General features: G+C 44.9%; 1 long non-coding RNA gene across 1 annotated transcript; it reads left to right on the top strand.

Annotated features, from left to right (window-relative positions):
- The first annotated feature begins 165 nt into the window (after nucleotides 1-165).
- LOC135321713 (uncharacterized) lies at nucleotides 166-18,034 on the top strand. Its single transcript, XR_010381733.1, has 3 exons — nucleotides 166-703; nucleotides 15,390-16,147; nucleotides 16,323-18,034. It is a non-coding gene; the product is annotated as an uncharacterized LOC135321713 (long non-coding RNA).
- Nucleotides 18,035-18,525: the final 491 nt, after the last annotated feature.

Here is an 18,525-nt window from a genome sequence, read left to right as displayed (position 1 = left end):
ACGTATCCCCACATTCTGGACTTTTCTGACTGTATTTCTGTGGCATTATGCTCCCCTAACATGTTCCTTAATCTTGCAAACTGGTGGGCAGAATTATATTGACAGCTTGAAAAGACTCAGCCCTCCCCGACCAGTTGCTTTTTTGGTAGGGGGAGGGGACAAAAATGCTTCTGTTTTGGCTACTATTGTTGCATAGCAAATTACCCCTTAACTCAGAAGCTTAAATAACTTTTTAATTTTGCTTATGATTTTATGGGTCAGGAATTTGGGGTGGAAAACAGGTATGGCTTATCTCTGCTTCAAGGTGTCTGGGGCTTTAGCTGGGGCTAAAACTCAAACTAGACACACACTCCCACACCAATATTACTACTGCAACATGGAATACAGTCTTACATTTCTTTACATTTTGTTAGGGGCAGAACTGTGTCCCTCCAAATTAATATGTTGAAGTACCTCAGAATGGGACTGTATTTGGAGATAGGGTCTTCAAAGGGGTAATTAAGTGAGTGAGGTCATTAGGGTGGGTCCTAATCCTAATGGTTGGTGTGGTGATAAGAAGAGCGGATTAAGACAGAGCCATGCACAGAAGACCTTGTGAAGACCCAGGAAGAAGACAGCCATCTATCTACACACCAAGGAGAGGAGCCTCAGAAGAAACCAGCCATGCCAACTCCTTGATCTGGGACTTCCAGCTTCCAGAATTGTAAGCAAATAAATTTCTGTTGTATAAACTAGCCAGCCTGTGGTACTTGGTTACAGCAGCCCTAGCAAACTAATACACGGTTCTTTTTCTTTTCAAGATATATCATTAGCTGGGGGGAGGGTAAAGCTCAGTGGTAGAGCGCATGCTTAGCATGCACGAGATCCTGGGTTCAATCCTCAGTACCTCTATCAAAAAAAAAAAAAAAAAAAAAAAAAGGAAAAGGATATATCATAGTAGGGACAGAGTCAGTTTACTGTACAATAAAGTTATTAGAAATCATTCTTTTCTGTATAGTTGGTGCTAATTCAATAGATTCGAATGACTAATAAATCAATTAGATTTATTTGTTTCACGTGCTCTCAAACTTTAGGAATATCTTTTTTAACCCATCTTTATTAAATTTTGTTTTACAATTATTTAAAACATAGAGATGGTTCAAGTCAAATCTACAAAATAAAGTACATTGAGAGAAGTCAAGTCTCAAGTCTATTTCTCCCCTCTTCACTCTATGCCCCCTCTCCTTACAGATAAGCAGTTCTACTAGTGTTTGGTTTATATTTCCCTTTAAAAAAGGCAAATACACATAAGGAGTTGTATTTCCCCTTCTGAGATAACAGTAGCATATTCTACACACTGCTGTGAATCTTGCTTTTTTTTCTCTTAATAATATACTCCAGAGATCATGTTAATACACAGACTCGCTTCTCCTTTTTACCTGCACAATATTCCACTGTGTAGATGTCCCTTACAGATGGCTATCTGTGCTGTTTCCAGTCTTTTGCTATTATATAAAGTGTACTTGTAGCTTCTTTGAGTGTCTGAGATTTTAGGATAAAATCTGATTAAACCTGACACCACCCTACATCTATCCCTGCCTCAGAATGGGCTACTGCTATAGTGTAGCCTGATGGTTAAAATTCCATCTGTCACTCTTTCTTATCTCCTTTTGCACAGGAAATCTTTAACATGAATATCTCAAGCTCCTATGTTCAAAATAACACCCATTGGGCTTTTGAAGAAAAAACCCAGCAATCTACAGTTCTGTGGGTTACTTATTATTCAGCAACCTAGTCCTCCCCCTCTCCCTGCCCCCTCCCCTCAGCAAGGCCAATATCAGGGATTGTACAAATGCTTCCGGTTCAGCATTTTTTAGACCTAGATGAGGCGTCAGAGCACATCTCAGGCACCATCTCTTGATCACTGATGTGGAGAGCAACCTGCCGGTTCACCTACTTATTCAGCAAATATTTAGTAAATTTGTGCTCTATGTGAGACGCCATGCTAGGTGCTAAAGACAAAGCAGTGAATATGACAATTTCAGAGTCTATCCTGGAGCTCAGACAGTGGCCCTTAGATTCTGTGACTGGCTCAAGCCATTTGGGTCCATTCATAAAACAGCACTTAGCTATCCTTTCCCAAAGAGCTCACAGCTTCAAGAATGTCATCATCTTCCCAAGCTAAACACCAGACTGAGAGTTTCTCCTTCGTGAATAGAAAGTGATGGGAAAAGGCCCAAAGAGTTTGGCAGTGCTTCCAGGGCTACACTCTCAGGTGTCCAGACGGTAGATCCAATGGAAGCAACTGCTCTAATTAGAGTGGATAGTAGCCAGCCTTCCTCTTACATGTCTCTTCCAAATCAATCATGTCTCAGCCTTAATTTTGCATTTATTTTGCTCAGAAATCCTAGGTTCTTTTTGTTTGTTTGTTTTGTTTTATGAGGGGGAGGTAATTGGGTTTATTTATTTATATTTGGAAGAGGTACTGGGGATTGAACCCAGGACCTCGTGCATGCTAAGTACGCACTCTACCACTGAGCTACAGCCTCCCCCCACCCAGGTTCTTTTTATAATGACAATAGTCACCATTCATTGAATATTTACTATGTTCCAGGCATCAGGCTAAGTTCTTTCCACTTAAATCATGTACTTCCCCTAGTTATAGGGTAGGTACTATTATTATTATAGAGGAGGACACTGAAACTCAGGGACATTAAGTACCATGCCTGAGGTCCCACATCTAAGGGCAGACCCAATTAGAGAAGCCACACTGGTGAAGGTGAGGCAGTCTCTGGTATGACTAATAGGCTACAGCCAGAATAAGAACAGTAACAGCTAACTTTCATTGAGCACTTACAATTGTACCAAGTACTAAGTGTTTACACATATTCATTAGGGTGGAAAAAAATTTCTTCCTCACCCTTGACGTTTCCTTCCGCATGGAGGAAGCTCTTCTGGTGTAAGATTTCTGACCTCTCCCTTTTTCTCCACTCACTCCTCCCAGGGAGTGGGGAGGGACAGGAGGCTGGGAGGAGGAGGAAGCAGCTTCTCAGTAGTGAGTCTGGGGGTAGGAGCCCCGAATGCAGAGCTCAGCCTCTCTCTTGTTTCTCTCGGCAGCAGGCCTCCTCCAGAGTTGCTGTTGGCTCTCTTCTCCCATGATGTGTGGTTTACAGGGACACTCCCAGCTGGGAGGCCTGTCCTAGCCTGTGCAGGTACCCTGCTTAATTCTGGATTCACTTATCCACACATATAAACCACTGACTCCAGCATAAAACCTTTCAGTGATGAAGTTGATATTTTGATCCCATTTGCCTGATTTCATCAGGTCCATCCCTTAATTACCCAGAGCTTTGTAAGGGATTAGGGGTGTCCTTTATTATATCCTCTTGAATTCCAAAACTGTTAATGCCCCAAATTTATTAATCCTAATAAGGCTTCCCTTAGAAACAGACTCTTCTCTTAGATGAGGAAACAAAGCAGTCCTCATTTGGCCTCTCCTTTGAAAGATAAATATCTGATCTTCATTCAGGATCAAATGCCATGAAAGCAGGTGAGAGAGTTTGCAAACTGTCAAAGCTGTGCAAACCTAAGGCCATAAGGGCGGTGGTGCTGGCCCTGACTCTGGCAGTGGGACCCTGATCAAGTACTTTCCTGCTTCTGGTTCCTTTATCAGCAATGCGAGGGGTCAGAACTGTCGCAGCTCGTTCCTGCTCTAACGTTCTGAGACTGTGAGTCAGTGGTGACTGACCATTGACTGTTTCCCCTGGCTTCCTCTGCGTCACTGAGGACTTCTGGATGCTGACTTTTCCCTTGATGGAGCTAGGCCCGGTCTCTGGGGACACAAAGTGCTTGAAACTCCCCCTAGTTTAATGGGCTCTGCCTTCTGAGGTTTGCTGCTTCGGTGCCTTTGGTTGCGCAGCAACATAACACGCCCACACTTCCGGTTCTGCGAGCGTGCTCTGCTGTCAGGCTGCGGTTGCAGGGGCTCTCCCAGGCCTGGCAGCCCCGCTGCATTTCCTGGTTTCCTCACAAGGGCCAGATGACAGCGAAAGAAACCCCCTAGTCATTCCTGGGGAGTTGTGGGGGGCTGAAGTGAAAATACGCAGATACTTTCCAAGAAAAAGTGCACGTCTCCATCAGGCCAGCATTAGGAAGAAAAATGTCAAGAGATCCAGGCTTCCTACTAAGAGCCTGATTCAGAACCGTGAGTTCTGCCTAACTCTTGCAAAAGTCTGTCCTTTGATTGGCATCGTGAAATCTAGTTGACTCACCCGGTTATGGGGTTGATGGAGACCTTGTGGCAGGTCTGCATTGTAAGTTTCATCTGATTCTGAAACTCCGTGGTTTAACACCGGAACAAAGTAAAATAGCAGAGAACAGGAAGTGGAAAAAAACATTTTGCATAGTGGAAACTACCTTTCGTTCACCTGCATTCTTCCAAAACAGCAGTCAAATTAGCCCAGATTTCCTCTCTTCTAGGGGGCATCCCCACGTGGTGCCTCCCCCCAGTGGACTTTTTCGATGAATCTGATGCCCCAGTTCTTCAGAAGAGAGTTCTAAAGACATCATTAGGGGAACCTGAGGGTCTGTCTTCCCTGCTTCTGTAATGAGATAACTCACTCTCTTTAGTATTTTTTGAAAAAAGAAACTGCAGTGGGGTCAGGACATAAGAACAGAGCCAGGGCCAAGTTCTGAACCAGCAAAGGGAAATCTTTACATGCTGTAAAGTGCTTGGACAGCTCCTCCAGAGGGAGGAACAGAGATGTATGTTTGCTTTGGCCAAGGGGGTCAGAGAGATAAGAAAAGTACAGGTTTTGAAAGTGCAGAGGGGTGGAGAGGTCAGTGTGTACCAGAGGGAAAAGGACAGGCAGCCAGCATAAGAAAGGTTCCTCGTCCTCCTGACCCTTGCCCTCCCTCCCGCCACCAGCAGACACCTCCTCACTCAGGCAGGGAGGGTGGCTTCGTCCTTGGTGGCACTGTTCCCAGAATGAAAAATGCGGGTGTTGGCAACCATATCAAAGGCCTGGGATTGTTCGGAAACCTCTACACCTCTGATCACCAGACCGCAGAGCGCCAGGGCCATTCAAGCCTGTGGAAACTCTGGAACAATAGACTTGGCCCCCTGCCTATCTGTTTACATGGCTTTCTGAAAGAGGTAAAAGGGCCCCAGACCAATCACCATCCCACCAACTTCCTTCAAGCAGGTTCTCACGAGTTGAAGTCTGAGCTAAGGCCAGCAGCAGTGAGAGCCAGGAGCTGAGGATAGCAATGGCCACTCCACACAGACAGAAACTGAGGTGCTCCCCTCAGTGCACAATTTAAGGGGGCGCCAAAAAACTCCGCAATCAAGATAAATAATATTTTAACATAATCTTTAATATTTTTTTGGTATTTTGTTCATCATGGGTTATTTTGCATTAGTTTTAATTTTTAAAAAAAGATTAAATCAAAATATTGTTTATCTTAATTACCGAGTTTTTTGGTGCCCCCTTAAATTTTACACCAGAGGCGAATGCTCAGCTAGACACTGCTCAGCTGAGAAATGATGGTGTTCACAGTCAGAGCTAGGAGACCTGGAAAAGCCCCATGGTGACGATTAGTCAGGAGGGGAGGGCCCTTCTGAAGGTGTGGGAAGTATGGCCCAGATAACCCAGGCCTAGATACTGAAGTTGGGCGGAGACATTAGAAAAGCCAGCCTTGTCACAGAGAATTCTGCCGGGACCACAGCTGGAGAGTGCCTCCAAAAGCCCCATCCAGCCCACCTGAAGCCCAGGGAGCAGTAGGCTGTTGCCTACTTGGTAAAATGTGAGAAGGATTGTAAAGGCTCCTTTTCCTTGAGGTCACAGTGGGTATGCCATTAGTAGAGTGGTCAGTCTTTTGGCTCTTAAAGTCTTGGTTTTAAAGAACCTGCCATTATAATATAACTATCTCCGTGGGAAATGATTGTTGGCAGAGATGGACTTATTCATTGTTCATTCAACAAACATTTACTAAGCACCACACACCAGACGAGAGTAGGGGTTACCCTGCCCAGTCTAATGGGAGTGACAGCAAGAAACGTCAACTCAGTGTACCAAGGTCAGGGTGGAGGCCAGGGCAGGATGGTGGAAGGGCCCCGCATTCAATTCAGATCTCCTCCATCTGCCACTGCAGTATGTAAGGAAGAGCAGGACTCGGGAAGTGCTCCTGCCTGGGGTTACAGAATGGATGGAGAGAGCTCTCAAAGCACCCTTCACACGTGTCTCAGATCTGCCTGGGCTTTGTAGGACTAGCTGAGGCAGCCAGCAATTGGCTTCGATTCGTGGAAGTCTTGCCACACAACCCCAGAGGGGGCCATTCTCATCGAAGATAATGGCACTGGGCAGGATTGGGAGGGTTCCGTCCTGAAACAGCAAAGATACTCTCTGAGAGGAGGGTGAGTTTGCCTCTGGAGGTGTGTGGCTCTACATCTGCACAAGGAATCCCAGGGGAGAAAAGGAGCTGCCTCTCAGATCTCTGCCCTGGGGCTGACCTGACATTGTGAGTTTGTTTGCTCTGTGGCCCTGGCCCTGCTCCTCCCGTGAGAAAGGGGCTGTGACCCTACTTAGGCAGCCTTCCTGGAGGGGGAGAAGCCACTCCACTTGTGCTCTCTTTGATGTGCTTCCCTGGGGAGGTGGTCCAGGAGCTAATCATTGACTGAGCAGCCTGGGAAATGACAGGAGAGTGGAGGACAGGACTGTTTCAGGTTCTGAAACATCTCTCTCTCTTTTTAAACAACTAACCAACAAACACCTAGGCACCACTTCCATATTCATCATTCTGTTTTCTTCTTTATAACGTCCCTGTGATGAGAGGGTCTATGATTTCCATTTTCCAGCTGAGGAAACTGAGTCCTGAGAGGTGACATAACTTCCGGATAAGACACTCAGTAAATGGAAAAGTTGGGATTGAACATTATTTCTGCACCTCTTTCCCAGTGTCACTTTGGTCCTGTGACCCCAAATGCTCCTGTGCCTCAGGCCAGATGCCTGGAGTCATCCTTTCCCCTCCTCACACACAACCCTGGCATGTATTTCTGCCTAAGAATGCATCTGCACCTGCTCACTTTTCTTCGTCTCCCTGCCACTGCCCTAGGCCATGCCATCCCCATCGCTCACCTCCTTACAGATCTCTCTGCTGCCATTCTTGTGCTCCCTTGTTTCTTTTTTTCTTTTCTTTCTTTCTTTTTTTCCTTCTTACTGGCTGTGTGTCTTTGGACAAGTTTCTTAACCTCTCAGAGCTTGAGTGTTATCTCTGTAAAACAGAAATGAGAATAGCATAACTCTACCGGGCTGTGCTAAGGATTTGGCACGATGCTGTGTTTAAAGCAGTTCCTTCCAAGAGAAATATAAATGCGAGACTTATGTGTAATTTATGAACTTTTCTAGTCATCATATTATAAAAAAAGAAAAGGCAAATTAGCACTACTTAAAAAAGAAAAGGATAATTAGCTTACCTCAGTTTGGAGGACTAGCCACACATCAAGTGTCCAGTAAGCACATGTGGCCAGTGGCTCCCGTACTGGGCAGCACAGGCTTAGGGTGCTCACAGGAAAGGCCTGGTGCCTAAGTGTAGGCTCCACAGTACTGTGCTTGCTGCGTCTAGTGGCATAGCTGTTCCACGGCCCTGGGCCCCAGGCACATCCTCCCCAACTCCTTGCCTCTTCTCTTACTTTTCCCTGCCTACTGCCCTCACTGTGGGAGGTTATGGGACTGACTCTAGGGGGGACAGAAACTCTGGCATGTTTCCCGCCAGCAGCCAACGTGAGACCCATCACGCCTTAGTTTTCCTGTCTGCTAATGGGGAGTCCTTCCACTTAGCTAACTTAATTATACCCAATTAAGCCTAATGCAGTTAGCATGTCTGGTGGGGCTCCCCAGGGGTGGAAGGACATGTTTGGGGTAAGGAGGGTTCAGGAAATGCCCCTTTGAGTCAGGAGTAGAGGCCCTGCCACATCCACCGCCCCTGCTGAGGAGGAGGGAAGCACCAGGAACCACAGTGGAAGGTGGTAATTAGGGAGGAGTTTCCAGGGCAGAGTTCCCAGTCTCTGCAGAGCTTATGAAGTCCTTGCATTTCTTTTCTTTTAAAAAGAGTGTGGCTGGAAGCATCTGGAGCCTGGAAGGAGGGTCTGTCCTCCAGTGGGGTTTCCTGCCCCCATTCCTACCACCACCTGCCCCTGCCCAAATATAAAAGTAGAACACTCTCTTCAAAGGGCTGTGTGAGGCAGGCCGAGCGCTAGCCCTCGCCTGCTGGCACAGGCTACTTAGTGTTGGGGGCCACCGCCTTCCTGCCCAGGGCATCTCCAGGACTGGCTCTGCCCTCCTTATGTTTCTCAGGAATCCAGCTGTGTACATTTGCCAGGGCTGCCTCAACAAAGCACCACTAACTGGGTGGTTTATCAGGACAGAAATTTATAGGCACACCGTCTGGAGCCTAGAAGTTGGAAATCAAGGTGCAGGTGGGCAGGACTGGTTTCCTCTAAGAGCTGTGAGGGAAGGAGCTATTCCAGGCCTCTCTCCTAGCTTCCAGTAGCCTCCCAAGTTCCTTGACTTATGGATGACGTCCTTTCTGTGTCTTTACATCATTTTTGCTCTACATTTGTGTCTCTGGGTCCACATGTCCCCTTTTTATGAGACCCTCAGTCAAATCGGATTAGGATCCACCCTAATAACCTCATTTAACTTGTCTACCTTGGTAAAGTGTCTATACCAAATAAAGTCACTTTCTGAGGTCCTTGGGGTTAGGATATAAACACGTGAATTTTGAGGGGACACAATTCAAACTATAAAACCAGCCTAAGCTCCTTTGGCAAGTGTTGGCCTCTCTTCTCATGCCTGGGAACCCAGGGGGTGGGTGAGCCTCCGAGCCAGGTCTTCAACCCAACAGAGCTGCCAAGGTAATTACCCGTAGTTACCAAACCAGCTCACATAAACTCAGAACTTCCTGGGGCTGCAGGCAATACAATGACCAACAAAACTCAGCCCCTGCCCTTTACGAAATGTACAGGAGAGATAAGATGTTAACCAGATAATAAAATACAGGGCAGTGAAAGGTACAGAGAATAAAGCCATAGAAGAGGAAGTACCTTCCTGTGATTCAGAGATAAATGAAAGGTTCATGTAGATTCGCTTTGAAGAGTCATTCTGATCCCACTGATTCCAAAGGTGTTCCAGGGGTAGAATTCCAGGGAAAGGTGGACATTCCAGGGAAGAATGGATTGCCTGGAAGTGGCTGGAAGCAGCTGGGGCCGGACAGGCTGGGAGAGCAGGACAGAGCCTAATGGTGGTGAGCTTTTCCTGCCAGGCCATGGGGCCAATGGAAAGCTTTTCAGCAGGACAACATAATGCAAATCACTAACTAGGGACACAAATCTGGTTGGTTGCAAGGGCCAGGAGGAGTCCAGATGGTGGAGTGGGGAAGGTGAAGACTTGCAGGAGGCTGGGGAAAGGCCTGAGTTAGGGCAGTTGCTATGGAAATGCAAAGGAAGGGACGGGATTGTGGAAGTGGGGAAACGGGAAGGAGGAGCCACAGGACTTGACACTTAGGTGTGGCAGAAAAAGAAAGAGAAGACCAAGATGGCTTCAGCTTTTCAAGTCTGGGCAATTTGGAGAGGGCAGGTACCACCAAGAGCAGGAAACAGGGACGTCAGGGTGTGGCTGTTCTGTTCTATCCAGACACTCCCTGCCAGAGGGGAGAGGCTCCCCTTCCTCCCGCCTCCGTTTAATTGCCAAAAGCAGGAGTGGCCTCCCCTAACCCCTGCCTCATTTCTTTTTTCCTCAGAAGCTGCATCTTAATCATTTAAAGGTACTCTGTTGTCTCAAGGGTGCACTTGATGTCATAATGAGGAAAGGAGAAAAGGAAGAGACCTTAAAGCAATTTCCAAGAGACTAGGACAGATACTAACTAATATATATAAAATAGATAAACAACAAGCGTATACTGCAAAGCACAGGGAACCATACTCAATATCTTGTAGTAACCTATGGGGAAGAAGACTATGAGAACAGATGTACGTATGTTCCTATGTGACTGAAGTATTGTGCTGTGCACCAGAAATTGACACAACATTGTGAACTGACTGTACTTCAATAAAAATATGTTAAAAAAAAAAAAAAAAAGAGAGTAGGAAAAAAGAAGAGATGGCGAAGGTGTGATACCTGACAACATCGGCTCAGTCACAGCCGGCTCGGCGTCCACAGAGCCTCTAGCACCGGCACCCCGCTTTGGGGGCAAAACGGCCCCTAGTCCTGGCTTTGCTCCCTCTGAGATGCACGACAGAACTGTTGTCTCCTTATGATAGTGTCTCATTGCCTATGTGTACAGGCTCCAGAGTGTGCTGGTGTGCGTGTGTGCGCGCGCACATGCGTGTGATTCCCCACTTGGCATCTCTTCGTCCCTACCCCATCTCAGCCCTCTCTCATTGGGGAGCATCACGCCCCCGCTAGCCAGTTCCAGGGCCTCAGGCAGAAGCTCTGGTGTGGGCAGGGAGGTGCCAACAGTGTAACTGGGAAATCACCGGCCGCTAGTAAAATAAAGATGCTGGAAACGGGACCTCACTAAAGCCACCTTTTTTGCCTCAGCTGTGATCTGTTATCTCTGAGGGCTAAGACGGGGAAGCCGAGTAAGAGACGAGGCAGGGGCCCTACCACACCTGTTTCTGGACAGGGCTCATGCAGTAAAACATGTGGAAACGTCCTGGGGCTGAGCGGGAGGGAACACAACGTAAGAAATGCCAAGTAGTCAGGTTGGAGTGGGACACGGAGTGGGGGCTGGGCAGGCAGGGGTGGTAGCCCAACTCTAAGAGGCTGGGGTGTCACCTCCTCTGGTCCCAGCATCTGCCACGTCATAAAATAATTTAAATTCCATCAGAAGTGGTCCAAATGCACTGCGGTGGGGGATTGGCTTAAACCATTACATTTTATCTATGTAATAAAACACATTGCACCCCCTTCTAGGAGTGGTAGAAGTGGCTGTACTGACGTAGAAAGACGTTTATGATCTATTGTTGAGGACATACACAGTAGTAGCTAGTTTTTTTGTGTGTGAAAAACATATATACACTAAATATTGAAAGTGGTTATGTCCTAGTTGTATTATGGGTGAATTTTCTTTCTCTCTTTTTTTTCTTCAGTGAACATATACTACTTGTGAAATTTTAAAATGAATACAATTACTTAATAATTATTTAAAATTATTGAACATATGCCCTCAGCAATATTTTTTTTGGTGTTTAACTGGAGAGTAGCCTTAGATGAAGAGCATCTCTTAACTGCCCAAGGCAGCCGTGGTCCCTCCACCCCTCTCCCCACTGCTTTCCATCTCAAAGCTCCTGTCAGCAGGATGGCTTCTCTGAGCCCTGCTGGGAAGGATGCAGGGACGTGGGGGCGATAAGCATCACTGCCTTCATTAGTAGAGGGAGGGGGGTCTTAGGCAGGTTGAGTGACTCTTGCTTCGAAATCCCCAGTTAATCGGGTCCTGTAGGAGGTAAGGATTGGCCTTTCTTTCTCTCTCCTTCTGTTTTCCAGCTGCCAGCTGCTTCTCTCATGAATAGGTTTTTTTCTGGTTTCAGTCCCATGACTTTGCTTTCCATGTGCTATTGTACCCAGGCCAGCTGGTTAGCAGGACTGGTTTTTAGGGTTATAGAGTCTTCAGGACACACTGGGGTTAAGTGCCATGGGAAAGGCAAAAACAAAGTTAGAAGGTCACCAGGAAATCAGGGGGCCAGGGCCAGGGTGAAAGGAGGTAGGCGCCCCTGGACTGCACGACTAGAGGGTCCAAGTGAGTGTCCAGTAAGTGGGCAGGACACCGTCGGGGACTTGAGGGCAAGGTCCCTGCAGCAAAACTCTCAGGGCCAGAGGAACGCCCAGGTGTTCCCAGATAGCTGTGCAGGCTTTTGCCATGGCTTTGAAAGGTTAAAGTGGGTCATACCCACCCGCTCAGCCCTGCGTTGCCCTCAAGGGGTCCCACGGCTGCAGGTGAGGGGTGCTCTTTTATTCGCATAGTGCCTGCGGGGAGGAGAGCCCAGAACCGCTGTGCAGCTTTCGAAGCTGTTTGGTGGCAGGACTGCTTGTTCTTTGTGAGTTTTTACTACCACTCAGTACCTCTGTCAGTGTTTTCACATGGGGAGATCCTACCTGGAGAAAAGAGATGCCCCAAGAATACCCAGGGTCCCCAGGACCTCGGGCTGCAGCCTCTGAACGCTTCTTGGTTGCTCTGCTTTTTCTTCTAAGGATCAAAGAATTCTGACAGACCAATTCTGGGGCGGGTACCCACTCTGCCTGTGACCCTGGGCAACTTACTTAATTTCTCTGAGCCTCAGTTTCTTCATGTGTGAAGAGAAATACTAATAGTATATGCTTTGGAGTTGTTGTGAAATAATGAACAGAAAGAATTTAGGGGACAGTGCTGGAAGCATACCAAACAGGGATGGACTGGAAAAGCTTGTAACAACTAGTAAAGGCAGAGATGGCTGTTCTTACCAGAATGGAGGGCAAGGTTGCTGGAGCAGATTCTGGAACACCTTCTGGTGCCGGGCATTAACTCATTCACTGCAGGACTGTGGAGAGTTTCTGGAGATGAGCTGGGGTGATGAGAGAGGTAATGATATTTATCAACAAGTGTGAATTACTTCAATATTTTAACAGTCGAGTATGGCAGTACACCACTTGAATATCAATTGTAATTCTAAATGTTAAATATTAATTATTCATTAGAATAAATAAATATTAGCTACAGGGCTTTTAAAGCTAGATTTTCTCTTCCGCAACACACACATGCAGGCATGTACACACACACACACACACACACACACACACACACACACACACACACACACACAGCTTCTTCATTTTTAAGACAGAAAACCCAGAGAGGTAAAGGACCACACGTGTCAGACTTGGGTCGCAGCTGTTCAGATGCGCAGTCCCTGGGGTGGGGAGAGTGCACCGCCAGCCTGCTCTGGGCAGCTACCTTCTATGAGCCTCGCAGTCATGCTCTGCCCACTGTGGCTTCTGCAGTGTTGGGGAGAGGGCTGGCATGGGGATACGGGAAAAGCTCCCCGGGCTTTGGAAGCAAATCAAAGAGTTCTCTATTAGTTTTCCAGGACTGCCTTCACACAGTACCACAGACGAGGTGGCTTTAACAACAGGAGTTTATTTTCTCATGGTTCTGGAGGCCAGAAGTTCCAGATCAAGGTGCCCATAGGTTTGGTTCCTTCTGAGGGATCTGTTTCAGGCCATTGTCTGGCAGATGGCTGTCTTATCCCTGCATCTTCGTAACATCTTCCCTGTGTGTGTCTGTGTCCAAATTTTCTCCTCTTACAAGGATGCCAGTAATATGGGATGAGGGCCTTTCTTAACGACCTCATCTTAGAGCCTATCACCAAATATGGTTACATTATGAAGTACCGGGCATTGACTTCAAAAATAATGAATTTGAGGGGAGTCATAATTCAGTTCATAACAGGTTCATTCCTCCCAGCCTGGGGTGGTCTGTCAGCTTTTCTCACTGGTGCATGTAGGGCACATGTCCCTCTGAGATCTCTCTCCAAGTCTTCTTTTTTTTCTCACTTCTTATGGTAAAAATATTCAAACACATAGTAGAATATATACTGACCCATGTATCCCTCACTAAATTCAATATGGGTTAACATTTTGTCAAATATCATTCATTTGTGTGTGTGTGAATTAAAAACAAAATCTGTTTGAAACCATTTCAAAGTTACCTTTAAATACTTCAGTATATGTTTCTAAAAAGAAATGACAAATAAAAAGACAGTCTTTTACACAGCCACCATACCATTACCCTACCTAACAATAATTCCCTGTATCATCTAATAAATAACCGGTCTGTATTCGTGATTCTTAGACTATCACCAAAATGTCCTACCATGATTTTCTTTACCAGCCAAGATTCATGCATCGGAAATGGTTCTGTTTCTTCAGGATCTTGTCTCTTTTCATTTTAAACATTCCCGCCACCCTCACCTTTTCTGTTCTCGGTGCTGACTTTTTGAAGACATTAAGGCACAGTGGAGTGTCGCACTTTCTGGTGCTGTCTGATCATCTCCCTTGAGGTAGTGTTTTATTTCAGGTCGTTATGATAAAGAGCTACATGAAAACCACTTATTTACTGTACAACAGTTGTTGAGGACAGTGCCTGGCATGACTCCAGCTCCTTGTGCATGTTCTTCTGTACGAGAAATTGTCACCAGATTTAGGGCCAGGAAAGAGCTGTGTCTGCGACAAATGGTATTTTATTTATTTTTTTCTGATGGGAGCTAGAAGATTGCCTCTCTTTTTATTCAAGAATCACAGAGGGAAATTTACAACTCTGGTACGTTTTAAGGTTATCATATCTCCTCCTTTTTTCCTCAATCCTGTGTTCTAGTTTGTTAAGTCTTAAAGTCCACTGTATGTCTTTCATTATAAATTCTCTTCAAATTCTTTTTTGTTGGTTTGCTTTAAGATCAGGATATTAATAAATCCAGCTGATTCCTCCAAGGCCTTTCCTCACCTCCAAGTTAAGAGATGAAGAACCTGCCCAAAGGTACTTCATAGCCAGTTCCTCTCAGGGAAGCAGAGAATTGCAGAATACTTCCCAAGAGCAAGCCTCGTCCTGACACAGAGTGCTCTTCAAGGTAGTTATGATTTAACGTGGACCCTGTCTTCTGACAGTGAACAGGATGTCTGCTCCACTTGCTAATTTCTTAAGGGGATCTGGCTCTCCCAGAGTGACTTCTGGCCCATAGGTACCTGCCAACATTCAATTGTTCACTAAGTTCTGTGCCAGGAATGGAAAGACATCTAAGAAAGCAGTTATGGCTTCTGAACTATAGGATTTAGGATTTATGGCTCTTTTATATTTCCTTGAGATCACAATAGCTCTTGATATTCAAGGACTTAAACACACCCATCTCAAGGGGCTATTAATCTCAGTGGAAACTTAAGAGCCTGAAAGATAAATATCATGAGGTCTGGTTTTAGTGACTGCTTATTAAGTACTTCTTATGCGCTGGGAACACAAGTGTGCTGTCTTATTTAATCCTTACAACAATTCTGCAATATAAACATGCGTGTCCACATTTTCTAGAACAGAAATCAGAGGTTCAGAGGTGCTAAGTAACTTGCCCGAGTAAGTGGTGAAACTAGGAAACTAGGATTTAAACCTACATCTGTCTCCTAAACACATTTTTTTTTTCACATTATACCATGTTGTCTGAGTTTTGCTCTTTGCACAGAACACTAGAGAAAAATACTGCTTTTAGACTTAGAGTAAGGTGAAAGGAAACTATTTTTTAATGCCTTTGACTTCCTCCAATACACGCAGGGCAGGACTGTTCCAGGATGCGAGCTAGGTTAATTCTGTATTTTTTTTTTTCTCCTTGGCCCCAGACTGGAAGAGGCTTCTGACCACCTGAGCAGCCAGTGGCACCTGACAGCACTTTTAGCCGCAGGCACACGGTCTGATCACACAGGCTTCCCGCAGAAGCCCCACCCACGGCCTGCTCCCCTCTACGCTGGCAGAACGGAAGCATCCGCATCCCAGACCGCGAGGCTTGCGGCCCACCAATAACTCAATAGAGCATCCACGGTGGAAGAGCGATTGTGACCTGAATACGCGTGTAGGCAGAGCAGCGGCCCCCGCACCCTCGATTATCTGTGCTGAAGGCAGGACCTTGGGACTGGGTGTGATGCCCTCCATCATTTGCACTGGGAGGGGATTTATTTGGCTCTGGAAGTGTGAGGTCAAGAAGTGTTGACTTAGGGCCCCTCCCGGGCTTCAGGGAATCCCTGAAATTCTATGCAAACTTTGTATTTGTGTATAGATACACATTTTCCTGGAGGAGGGGCCTCAGTTGTCAGATATTCAGAGGGGTGTGTAACCCCCAAAGGTTAGGAATCATTACTTTGGGACTGAGTCAGATAATGCTTTGTTGATTTAATATTAACTGGAGCTCATTTAAAATTAGTTTACCTTTCTATTCAGTTGTCTTGGGATTTGGCTAAGTGGTGGGAAAATGTTAGAGTGAAAAATGTGTCATTGATTAACCAGTGGGAGTTTAATCCAGCAGTTAAGAGCCCAGGGTCTGCAGTGGGACTGCTGGGGTTCAAGGTCCAGCTCTGCTGTTCTCTAGCTGCATGGTCTTGGGGTAAGTAATTTAAACACTCTGAGCTTCAGTTTCGTCCTCTGTAGAATGGGTTGGTAACTACAGCTCTACCTCCTGGTGTTACGTGAGGGTTATGCAAGGTAATAAACACAAAGTCTTTGGCACTACCTGAGGTTAGCCATTGTTATTATTTGTTCTATTATTTCTTATTTTACAGACTGGAGACGTTACTGTTGGCAGAGTCTTTGTGGCAGGAAGACGTCAAGGCTGTCCTTTGAGCTCTCCCACATGCTCAGAACAGGCCGGGTCCTCCCACAGCGTCCCTCTTTTCTCCTCCCAGATCATTTAACGCTGGCTTGGTCTTGAGGGCCAATTCAAGAACCAATTTCTCAGTATCTCCCAGCACATGCCCTATTCCAGCCTGGTTTATTCCTTTCTTCTTTTTAAAAAAATATTAAAAAAAAGTAAAGTATAGTTGATGTACAATGTTATGTAAGTTACAGGTGTATTATGTAGTGATTCACAATTTTTAAAAGTTATACTCCATTTATAGTTATTATAAAATATTGGCTGTGTATTTCCTATGCTGTGGGATATATCTTTCTAGCTCATTTTATACCTAATAGTTTGTGCTTCTTTCTCCACTACCCCTATGTTGCCCCTTCCCCTTCTCTTTCCCCACCTAGTAACCACTAGTTTGTTTTCTTTTTCAGTTATCTTCACTAGTTTGTTGTATTTTTCAGATTTCACATGTAAATGATATCATACAGTATTTGTCTTTCTCTGTCTGGCTTATTTCACTTAGCATAATGCCCTCCAAGTCCTTCTATGTTGCTGTAAATGGCAAAAGTTCATTCTTTTTTATGGCTGAGTAGTATTCTGTTGTGTGTGTGTGTATACACACACACACACACGTACATATATATACATATACATACATATATACACACACATATATATGCCACGTCTTTATCCATGCATCTGTTGATGGACACTTAGGTTGCTTTCATATCTTGGCAATTGTAAATAATGCTGATATGAATATTGAGGTGCATGTATCTTTTCAAATTCATGGTTTGTTTTTTTTTTTTGGATATATATACAAGAGTGGGATTGCTGGGTCATATGGTAGTTCTGTGTTTAGTTTTTTAAGGAACCTCCATACTGTTTTCTGCAGTGGCTGCACTGATTTACTTTCCCACCAACAGTGTATGAGGGTCCCCTTTTCTCCACATCCTTGCCAACATTTGTTATTTATGTTCTTTTTGCTGATAGCCATTCTGACAGGTGTGAGGTGATACCTCATTGTGGTTTTGGTATCTCTTTCTTCTTAATAGCCTGTAACCTCCACATAAACAGACACCTGCACATGGGTTTTATATAAATATATACATATATATATGAAATTGAGTGTCCCTTCTTATATTAAGCACTATATCTACCTACCTATCCATCTGTCTAACTGTCTATCTCCTCATTTAGGCCTTACAACAACCTTAGTTCAATTTTACAGAAGAGAAAATTGAGGCACAGACAGGTAAGTGATTTTTCCTAAATCCACAAGCTGTAAACAGCAAATCTGAGATTGCTCCAGATACATATATAGCTTAAAGCCAGTGGAGCTTGCTGTGTTATGTAGTCACTTACTTCCTTGTAACTTCACTTGCAGTGCTGTCTTATGGTATTTAAATTTTTCATGTTATTTTATCCTCAGAAGGCTGTAAATTCCTTGAAGACAGAGATGATTCCTTAGACTACTTTTCACACCTCATGGTACCTAGGACAACATCTTGGGCTTAAGGGTACTCTATAAACACTTGCGTATGGATTATTAAATGATAAAATGTATATGGGAAACAGGTGAAATATGTTGTGTATTTAGTTTGATAATTTAAGTACTTTCTTGTACTATAAGCAGATAGGCTTTTTTTTTTTTAAAAGAATCATTTCTGTAAAACAGAATTTAAAAGTACATGTTATTATTAATGCTACAATTTTTCTAATGTGCCTATAAAAAGAATAAAAACAAAGCTGAAGTAACAGTACAGGAGGTCTGTGCCTGAAATTTAAATTTAAATTCCATTGCCTGGTGTGAAATAAGGGATTATTCTTTTTATTACCACTACAGTGCTGGTTGTACAATGATCACCTCTTATTATCACAGAGCAATTTGCTCTGAGGGGATTCTTAACTCTAGCTTTAGAAACACTGAGGAGGAAGAAGAGGAATGTTCCCTGTTCTAACTTCTTTCCTTTGACCTTTACTCAGCCTTTAGAATAAATATTATCCCCATTTTTGCTTATGAAGAACCTGAGGCTCAGAGAGGTCATGCTATTTACACAGGGCGTGGTGGAACCAGAATTTAAAGGCAGTGTAGTATAACTGAATCACCGTGCTGAACACCAGAGACTAACACAGCA

The sequence above is a fragment of the Camelus dromedarius genome, chromosome 7, assembly GCF_036321535.1.
Source record: "Camelus dromedarius isolate mCamDro1 chromosome 7, mCamDro1.pat, whole genome shotgun sequence".
NCBI classification, from domain to species: domain Eukaryota; kingdom Metazoa; phylum Chordata; class Mammalia; order Artiodactyla; family Camelidae; genus Camelus; species Camelus dromedarius.
The sequence above is the reverse complement of the archived record's forward strand: the minus strand, read 5'-3'. Positions and strand labels throughout refer to the sequence as shown.